Raw genomic sequence first — 9,804 nt, forward strand, 5'->3', positions numbered from 1 at the left:
TTCAAAAGTTTGGGGACAGTATGGTAACTTGTTTGTTTTGTAAATACAATGCAGTACATTGCTCAAAAGTGACTGTAAATATGTTAAATTCTATTTCAAATAAAGGCTGTTTTTTATTTAAAAACTGAGTAATGGCTGCTGATAATTCAGCTTTACCAGCACAGAAATACATGACATTTTATAGCATTTTGATCAAATTAATTTAGTGAGCATAAGAGACGTCTTTCAAATACATTTGAAATGTATCAAAATTTAAACATTGCACTTATCACAGTAATTCAACCAGGCTTTAGATGTAATGTGCATGTGACATTTTACATGCAAAGTATAAATTAACGATAGATAGATAGATAGATAGATAGATAGATAGATAGATAGATAGATAGATAGATAGATAGATAGATAGATAGATAGAATAGAACGATAGATAGATAGATAGTATAGATAGATAGATAGATAGCTATAGATGAGGTTAGTCATACTATATACTGTAACTATGCTGTGTGTGGATAAAATGAGGCGGGAGTCGTTGTGTGAGGCATGTCCCTGGTTTTGATCATTGCTGTCAGATCAGTTGTACCGACAGCTTCATATCTCGTGTGCTGTGGTCTCTCAGCTCTGATTTGACTGAGAAGAGCTCCCCGCTTCCGGTAACACGACCACTGAGTGAGAAAAACACTGAGCTGCCAGTCAGTCTGAGGAGGAATGACAAGCTGTGGAGCCCTGGACAGATCAGGTGAGTTCAAGAGGAAAAGTGCTAGATACTCCCATGATCACTAGCATGACTCTATTGTACTAATTTGTTTGTCTGGTTGGTTTATTTGTATAGTCTATATTATGAACACCTAAATCATAAATGCGTTGAAAAATATTTTCAAATGTAAACTGGAAAAAAAATGGCATAGGATTTACTTTGAAACAGATTTGAGAAATGATTACATAGAAATTGCAAAATATGCATATTAAATTAAACATAAAAGATAGAAATAGTAGTATTTTCTTGCAAAACACAGCAATAAAATTTCCCCCCAAAAAACAACATTTTTTTTTACAGTGTATATGAATAAAAAATAAATTTAAAAAAATGTGCAGAATAGCTGTGCTTGGTCTGATCTCTTTTAAAAATAAAATTGCATTGGTGAAGGATTATTAGGATTATTACATATAAATATTACAATAAATATCACACAGAGAGTGTGACATGTCATCATATGAAATGTCATATATCCTATGAGAAAGTTAAGCCTACCTCATCATATTCATCGAACTACTGTTTGAAGTCTAATATGTGTGTTTTTAGTTCCTTATATTGCTGCTGTTGTTACTGTGATGTAGTATTTGTACTATAGTAGTAAATTCATGAATTATTATTATTATGAGTATTGAATTTAGCTATTTTAAAGTGCTTGCATTAGTAGAACGCCTTTTTCTCATGTACCGCTCAGGGAAGGAAATATTGTGAGAGAAGCACGACTCAAAAAAAGCATGTACCAGCTAAAGCTGGTCGTGTTCATTGGAACTTAATAGAGCACCGGGAAACGTCGTGTGTGTGTGTGTGTGTGTGTGTGTGTGTGTGTGTGTGTGAATCGGAGGGAGGAAATGCTGAACACTCAGACCCACACACATATTAATCATTAAAACAGGGCGCGATTTGTAACAGATCATCACGCCTACAGCGCGATCCTGTGCTTTAAATGTCTTGAGGTCGACTTCTCCCACTGAGAGGATGCTTGTCAGGGATGAGAAAAAGCGGTTTTCGCTGGTCTCGGTTCCGAACAGAAGTTGTGACTTTCTTCGGTAAGTCTGTCGACTTTGGCTCTGACAGTAAGATGCTTGGGCTTGTAAAGTGTTCTTTCTGTTCTTCGAGCACACGGTGTTAAATGTTCACATGGCGATTTTCAGCCTGGGTAGCCTACAACCTGCCGACAACATCCCTGAACCCCCAAATAATTGTTCACTTTTTAGATTCATTCAGTCATTATCTATTTCAAAGAGAACATTTTGAACTGCGTAAAACTTTTATGCGTTGTTATTATTAGACTTTTGCTGCATTTATTGCATAGCTGCATCTTAAAACAGTCCTAACTGGTTTTCCTGGTCTTAGCTGGTGTCCTTGGACTGGCCTGTTTGGCTGGTTTAAGAGCGGGTTTGTGTGCTTTTTAGCTGGTCAAGCTAGTTTAAAAACATTTTCCCACAATTATGTGAAAATTCTTTATAAAGTCAAAAGCTTCTGAATCTTCTGCAATATGGTTAAATTGACGTTGATGACTGATGGTGGCTAATGCACAGTTGTGAAAGTTTTACAGTAGTAGGCTCATATTTGTGAATATTTTGATAGAAATACTGTGTTAGGCCTGCCATGGTAATTTTTGTAAATGCATAATAATAAATAATATATACTACTATAGATAACACTTTTAACCACAAGTTATTTAATCTTTTTTTTTCTTCATGATGTTTATTGTGTTGCTAATGATGTGTACATAGTTTTTCTGATACTGAGGACAGCTGCTGTATGGTTAATAATACATCCACTTTGTTTATGACTCTTCTGGAATTTTTCTGAGCCTGTGCTCTAGGAATCTTTGTAAGGAAACTGAGGCCACTCTAATTGGATAATTTTCCACTTGGAAGGAGCACACAGGATAACTGCATGAAGAGACACTTTACAACCATGCCGATAGAGATATTAAAACACTTATTAACAATCTTTATAGTAAATAATAGAATGATTGAAAATAGTTTTGCTGTATATTTTTCTCTCTTGTGTATATTCTCACTCACTTGTTGTTTTGTTGTCAATAAATGCAATAATCTTTTTTTTGGGGGGGAAAAAAATAACTTTAAGTTTTAGTATATTGAAACTTTTAAAAGAAAAATATGACATAAAATCTAGAAAAATTATGTCAGATACTGCACTAAGTCAAGTCAAATAAGTAAATTTGTGACATTGAACATGACGCTCTTTGTACAGATGGTCAGAAGCACAAGATGCTCCTTCGATCTAAAACACGTTGGATCATATAATCATCTGGTTTACAAAATTGCTGTCATTAAAGCAAAAGAGAGACAAACCAAATACTGAAATCAACATTTTTTGAAATTATTATGCAGATAATCAGTGTTTGGGGTAGTAATAAATTATCTGCATTTTGTAAATTTATGTAATGTATGTCAGATTTCAAAAATAAAGAACTTGTAATAATTATATCACATTTTAAAATGCCCATAATCAGATTACATATTATTCTAACAATAAGTTATTCATTATTTATTTATTTTCCCTAATTCTTTATTTTTCTATTTTCCTTCACAAAGTACAGTTTCGCAAACCCAGACAATATGTATTTTTTTAAATGCATTTCATGTAGTTGATAACAAATAATAGAATATATTTTCTTTCTTTTAGTATTTTGTTTTATATATATATATATATATATATATATATATATATTATATATATATATATAATTATATATATACATATATAGTAGTATGGTACAAAATAATCTTATTTAAATCTATGTAATAAATGAGTTTTGTCAATAGTAGCTTGACTGCATTATCTAAAATGTGATTATATACAAGTTTCGTCATGTAAATTTCACTACAGTTTGTAAGGAATCTACCCAGCATTGCAGATATAATTTGTATTGAAAAAAAAAAAACTGCATTAAAAAAAAAAAAAAAAAAAAAGATGCAAAATAGAAGCATTTTTACTCATTGGTCTTATATATAATCTCTTTTTGTTCCTTTAAGGAGGTGTGGTTCGTCTTGTCATGCAATAACCAATATCATGGCAGCCTTCAGGGTGTGTGGACTCAGGAATTCTGGCGAGCCATTTCGGGGGAGTTTTGAAGCCATGATAATATTCGTACTGCTCAGTTTGGGGTCCACCATCAACTGGGCAGCAACACGGAGAACCCTCCGCCCGCCTGACCTTGTCCTAATCTCTCTTTTGCTTTGGTTTATTCCATCGCAACCCTCGGTCCAGTGTTTCGGGCACATCAGCGGTGCCCACATCAATCCGGGCTCACCACGGATGGTAGCTACACGGAAGCTGAGTCTGGCAAAGGGTGTGTTTTATTTGTTGGCACAGTGTCTGGGGTCAGTGGTGGGGGCAGCCATCTTATACGGAGTGACACCAGCATCAGTCAGAGGAGGAATGGGAGTGACTTCTGTGAGTATTTTATTTGACTGTTATTTTGACTGCTTTAAGTGCTGTCGCTGCTGAACATGACACGAATCTGACCCACACATCTATTTTCGCATAAACCTCTTTACCTTTTCTGCCCCACTTGAGGTTAAAGTCCCTACTGTTTGAGCTGATGAGTTGAATCAGGTGTGTGAGATGAGGGAGACAGTGAACGTGCTCCAGGACAGTTTTAAGAAAACCCACTGCATTTCAGAGACGTTCTGAAATCTGACTCATAAATAACAAATCCTTACATACGTGCACAGGTTTAAGGCAGATTTAATTGTGTTATTGGTACTTCGTGATTTTAACTAACAACCAACTACGACATTGCATGCTCGTAGTTTCTTTTGCGCTTAAATATGAAATGATATAGGCTACAGCATGCACCGCCACATTTGTGCATGCAATTGAAGAGCACATAATAACAGCTGACAGGAAAATTAGTTTTTACTGGCATATGGCCGACAACATCTCATCTGACCACAGTTCACTGTTGTTCTACTGAACAGAGCTTTGAGTAGCTTGTTGCTACTAGATAGTTGAGGAGTGCTCTGCTGGAAAGTATTCCATTTGATGTGGTCGTAAAGACATTTTGCATCTAAATAAACGCAATTCTTGTCAAGAAAAAAAAAAGAGCAGAAGCAGCAGTTGTGAGTGGGGTGGCCAATCCTAGCTCCGCCCCTGCATTAATTGCGTGTAAAATATTTTTAACGCATTAAACTGAAAAACATTAATTGCATGTGTTAACACGTTAATTTTGACAGCACTAGATTAAACTTTTTACAAAAGCACTCAATAACCTAAATTAAGCATTTTGTGAGACTCCTGAAAATTAAAATGTAATTGGTAGGGGCCTCCAGAGAATAATTGGAAAACCACTGGTTTAGAGAAAGCAGTCGGTGAAGTTTCACTTTCACATAAATATCTCACTATCACCTCCTGCAGGTCAATGCTTAAATCTCCACCGTCATGCAATTGTGAATAGAGCTCATTAATCACTTTTGAGCTTGTCTTCACTGTCTTTGCCACCTGTGACCCCAACGCAAAGACCTCAAAGGTTCGGCAGCACTGGCTATTGGTCTGTCGTGTGCATCGCGGCCATCTGTTTGCTGTGAGTATTTTCCCTGATTTGCACCATTAGAAACAGGTGATTAGTTGTGTTAAATTGCATTGCTGTACAATTCAGGGTGCTTTCCAAGGAATGTTTCTAGTGAGAGCGCGTTTACTGTATGGAGATACTATTTTCAATCCTGCACTTGTCCAAGCACATTTTTTAAGCAGTAACTTGAAGGTCTTTATCCTATAAAGATTTAGCCTCTTGAGGTGTATTGAGGTTGAGTGTATTATTCCTTTGGAGAATATGTATCCCTAGCTACAATCCCAAGTGATGGTGTTATTTCCATGCCAATAGTCCCAGCAGAATCTGCAGATGAGGTGTTTATATGAAAGCTCATTTGTGTTGCTAAGGATGTTGGCATGAGAGTGGCATGCCCTCTTCATGCCCTTATGTATTTAGGCCTGGCATTGGTACAAACACTATTTAAGACCCTTTAGAGCAGATTTATGATTTAAAAAGCGAAACCGCTTTATCTTCTCTCACATTGTTTCTTTGCATTTCTTCTGCTCTTTGCATCTCTTTTCAACCCCAACCCAGGACGATTGAAAAAATTGACATTTTCTTTCTGCAAAAATTATATTATGTTGCTTCTGATTGCAGGTTTTTGCAACACTTTTCGTTATGAATGTCCAGTTCCGTGTTGAGTTTTATTAGAAACAGATGATCAACATTTCATTAAGTTGGTTTATTACAATGGCATTTCTGAAATTGAATGCTCTGTCACGGTTTAAAAATAATGTAGCACCCTACACACACAACGCTACCCTCAAGCATAACCGATTATTGTTATCAAAGGCAAATGTGAGATAAAACACATTTTCTGAAGTACCAACGCCAGTTTAAAAACCTATTCTTTGATAAGTTTTATTGATGTGTCGCGGGACTTGGTACACAAGTCCTGCCAGGTGAGCTACCTCACAATCAAGTAGTTGTTTACTATACGTCCAGGAACAAAGGAAAATAAGGACAAGAATACGAAACGCATAAAGAAGCGTCCATTCATATATATCATTCAATCTGCCCCGCTGCTGAGCATAACTTGTGGGAAAAGGAATATAAAGTGTGTAGTGTTTTTACTTTTTTACACAGACAGTTAGTGCATTCATATCTACTCGGTTTAACAGCAGATGAATTATTAAGTACTTTTCTGGAGTTCTGAGCCACATTTTTCCATTTGAGCCTATGTTTCAAAATTTCATGCTTTTCATAACATGTGTAATACGCGAAGTCGTTATGTTGTGTTTGTTTCAGATGAATCCCATTACACTGGAAGCCAGTATGCAATCCAGCTCGCCTGTTGTTTTGCGGACTGCCAGTCATTATGGCAAAGCATTGCAGGACCAACATGGGTAAAATTTTGAAACCAGAACATGTAAAATCCAGCTAGCTGTGTAGGATAAACAATGCGAAGACTCATATAAGTGTAGTTTCTTGCTACAGTAATTCCTGCCAGCTGATATTTATATGCCATTTAAAGACTGCAAAGCGTTCAGCGGGCTCTGGTGCTTGGAACTGTGGGTATAAAATACAGTCTGCCCAGCTGACCACAGAAATTGACCATTCAAGGCCGAAAACTTATATTAAGAAAAGAAAATTTTGGCCTTTGTTTTCACTCTTGCAAAGTAGTGACTGAACTATAGTTTGAACAACCAACGGGCCATTTATCTGGCTGACACCGACCTACACAGACCTTTTGCATAAAGCTCTGCAATACTGCCTTAATTCATTTTGAATATCTCAGTGTATCATAACAATTCTTGAACTGCTCTATATCCTGATCCTGCGGTTGTACTGTAATATCAGAAAGGTTGTGATTAAACAGCGCCCAATGCATAGACTGGCGGAGTCTCGTTGCTTATGTGTTTAAATCTCATCTCTGGCTTGCATCGCAGTTAAACATTGCATTGCAGTCAGAAACCAGACAGATGTGACATTCAAAATAACGCGGTGGGCACTTGGTTTGTGTGCTCCCTACATGCACATATGAGCGTTATTGTATCATCATGAGTGGCGCGTCCTGAAGTGACTGCCGCTGTCCATCACGTTTGATACAGGGTCTCCCTCACTGGCACTGTAACATTAGAACAGGGTCAAAACATTTCTGTCATGGAGTGTTTACCGCACTTGCAGACTTGCTACAACACAGTGGCCTTTTTCAAAGTGTTGGTGTAAGTTTCATCAGTGAGAACATTTTAGAGATTTTGAATAAAAGAATACAGCAGGGTGAGCCACATGAGGCCCAACATGTACTGTTACTGTTAATGAAGGTCTGGGTGATGCATTATAGTGTATATTAATAGTTTGGAAAATATGAGATAAACCAAATGAACTAACATTTTTGCCAGGTTTGTGCGTGCTTCCAGGTTTTTGAAGGTAAACGTGTCTGTCCTGCACTATGCAGTGGGTGCCCTCCATTTCTATTTCTGTCGTCACAGCAGTTGGAATCCAGTTTTGGCCTCCAGTTTTCATACCTTGTCTGCTGAAACGTGTAATATCAGGCATATAGAGGATAAAGAGAGGACAGATTATTAACTGGGCTGAAATATTACAAGGGAAGGGAAGGGAAGGGAAGGGAAGGGAAGGGAAGGGAAGGAAGGGAAGGGAAGGGAAGGGAAGGGAAGGGAAGGGAAGGGATAATTTATACTGTAATATTTACAAAAAATGGAGAGATTTAAAATAACTAATACACAGTGGGGTCCAGAAGTCTGAGTGAAAATGTTTCTATTTTCTCATTTTTTATTAAAAACATTTTTCATTGCAAAATTATAATATTACTGTAATAATTTGAGTGAAAAGTTTATTTAATTGAAATGTAATTAAAATGAAATTAAGTTGTAAAATCTGACTCTTAATCAAATATTATTGCAGAATCTTAAATATTGCTTACATTTTTGCCTGATAACATTTCTTAGTTTTTACCTATTTTTTTTCAAATACGAAATTTACAAAATTTGGTGAAAATTATACGAATGAATTGAAACTGAATTAGAAGAAATTTCATTTAAATCTAAATATTCTATCAATCTCTGAAATATTTGTTATGAACTTTTATAACATTTCTGATAGTTTTTTTTTCAAAAACAATAACATATGAAGGTAAAAGGTTTAATTGATCTTATTAATTTAATAAATATAAATAAATAAATTTATTACAAACTTAAAATAAATTCATCATGTGAAAATAAATCTATACTGGTGCAGATTTTGATTACATTTTTTTCCCATTTAAAGTAAATGAATTATACAAATTTCAATGGGTCTCAGTTTAAGGACCTCATGTTATTTTTTTAACAAGATTTATTGGTTTTCTTTCTCTCTCTTTTAGGTGTACTGGGTGGGCCCTTTAATAGGGGGCATTCTTGCTGCAGCTGTGTACGAATATCTATTCTGTCCTGACCCTGACCTGAAGCGCCGCTATGCTGACGTCCTCTCCAAAAGCCACTTCCAAATCGACCCGTATCGGGTGGTGGACACAGATTCATACCCCAGCGATCAAGCTCAGCTCATGGCCAAGCAGGCAGCGATCAGAGTGCTGGACCTGGAGAGGGCAGAGAAGAAGGAGCGGGAGTTGGCTGGAGAGGTGCTGTCGTCTGTATGACTAGTGAGAGGCACTGAGGAGGAACAGCACAACACTTACAACATTAATGAGCTCAAAGAGACAGATCTGATCTAGAGTCTGTGCTTTTGTGTACAGAGCCTCTACTGAATGACTCACAACACTTAACTTTAATCATTAAGAATGAGCTACGAACCACCTAATGGTCTCGCTTAAAACGCTCTTCCTTGTATGCCAGTCACAGGCCATAGACCTCGTATCCAATAGAATCCACTTTGAAGATTTTAGTCAGTCACTGAACATCCTTTAGCAGATGCACCTCATCGACTACTGAATCAATAACTAAATGGGATTCTCACATCTAAGCAAATGTAACGCTTTTGTTTGGTCTACGGGTTATTACCTGGCAATCAGGGTTGAGATTAGATCATCACCATAGTAATGCAGATCATTTTCCTTCTCAGTGCACTTTGTATGAATTAACCCTTTCTGTCCTCATGTTCTCCCTTTTAAATCTAATGTTTTTTTTTCTGTTAAAGTTATTAATGTTATGTCTTTGAATGTTGCTGTCAGAAATCTGTACAAAAGTGCAACCCCTGAATGAGTTTTATTTTCTATTTGAGCATGACAATGCATGATTTGTCCCGCTATTTTTTATTCAATTTTATAAGTTCTGTCTGCCCTTTGTCCCCCTATGAGTGTTGTATTGAGTATTTGTGTTGTTTGTCGTGGGGGTGTGTTGTGTGTGTGGTGCCTGTGTGATATTGGCATGATTTTGTACATATTTTATAATTCCACATCAGTTCGCACATATTGTGTCCTTCCACCTTTTACTTATGTTATGTCTTTGAATGTTTCTATCAGAACATCTGTAAACACAGTTGTTTCTTCAACCCTGGATGATGTTTTTATGCTTTTTTTATTTAACCTGTG

At 36.5% G+C, this 9,804-nt stretch overlaps 1 pseudogene; it reads left to right on the top strand.

Annotated features, from left to right (window-relative positions):
- The first annotated feature begins 466 nt into the window (after nt 1-466).
- LOC109056233 lies at nt 467-9,489 on the top strand (annotated as a pseudogene).
- The last annotated feature ends 315 nt before the right edge of the window (nt 9,490-9,804 follow it).

The sequence above is a fragment of the Cyprinus carpio genome, unplaced genomic scaffold, assembly GCF_018340385.1.
Source record: "Cyprinus carpio isolate SPL01 unplaced genomic scaffold, ASM1834038v1 S000006482, whole genome shotgun sequence".
NCBI lineage: Eukaryota > Metazoa > Chordata > Actinopteri > Cypriniformes > Cyprinidae > Cyprinus > Cyprinus carpio.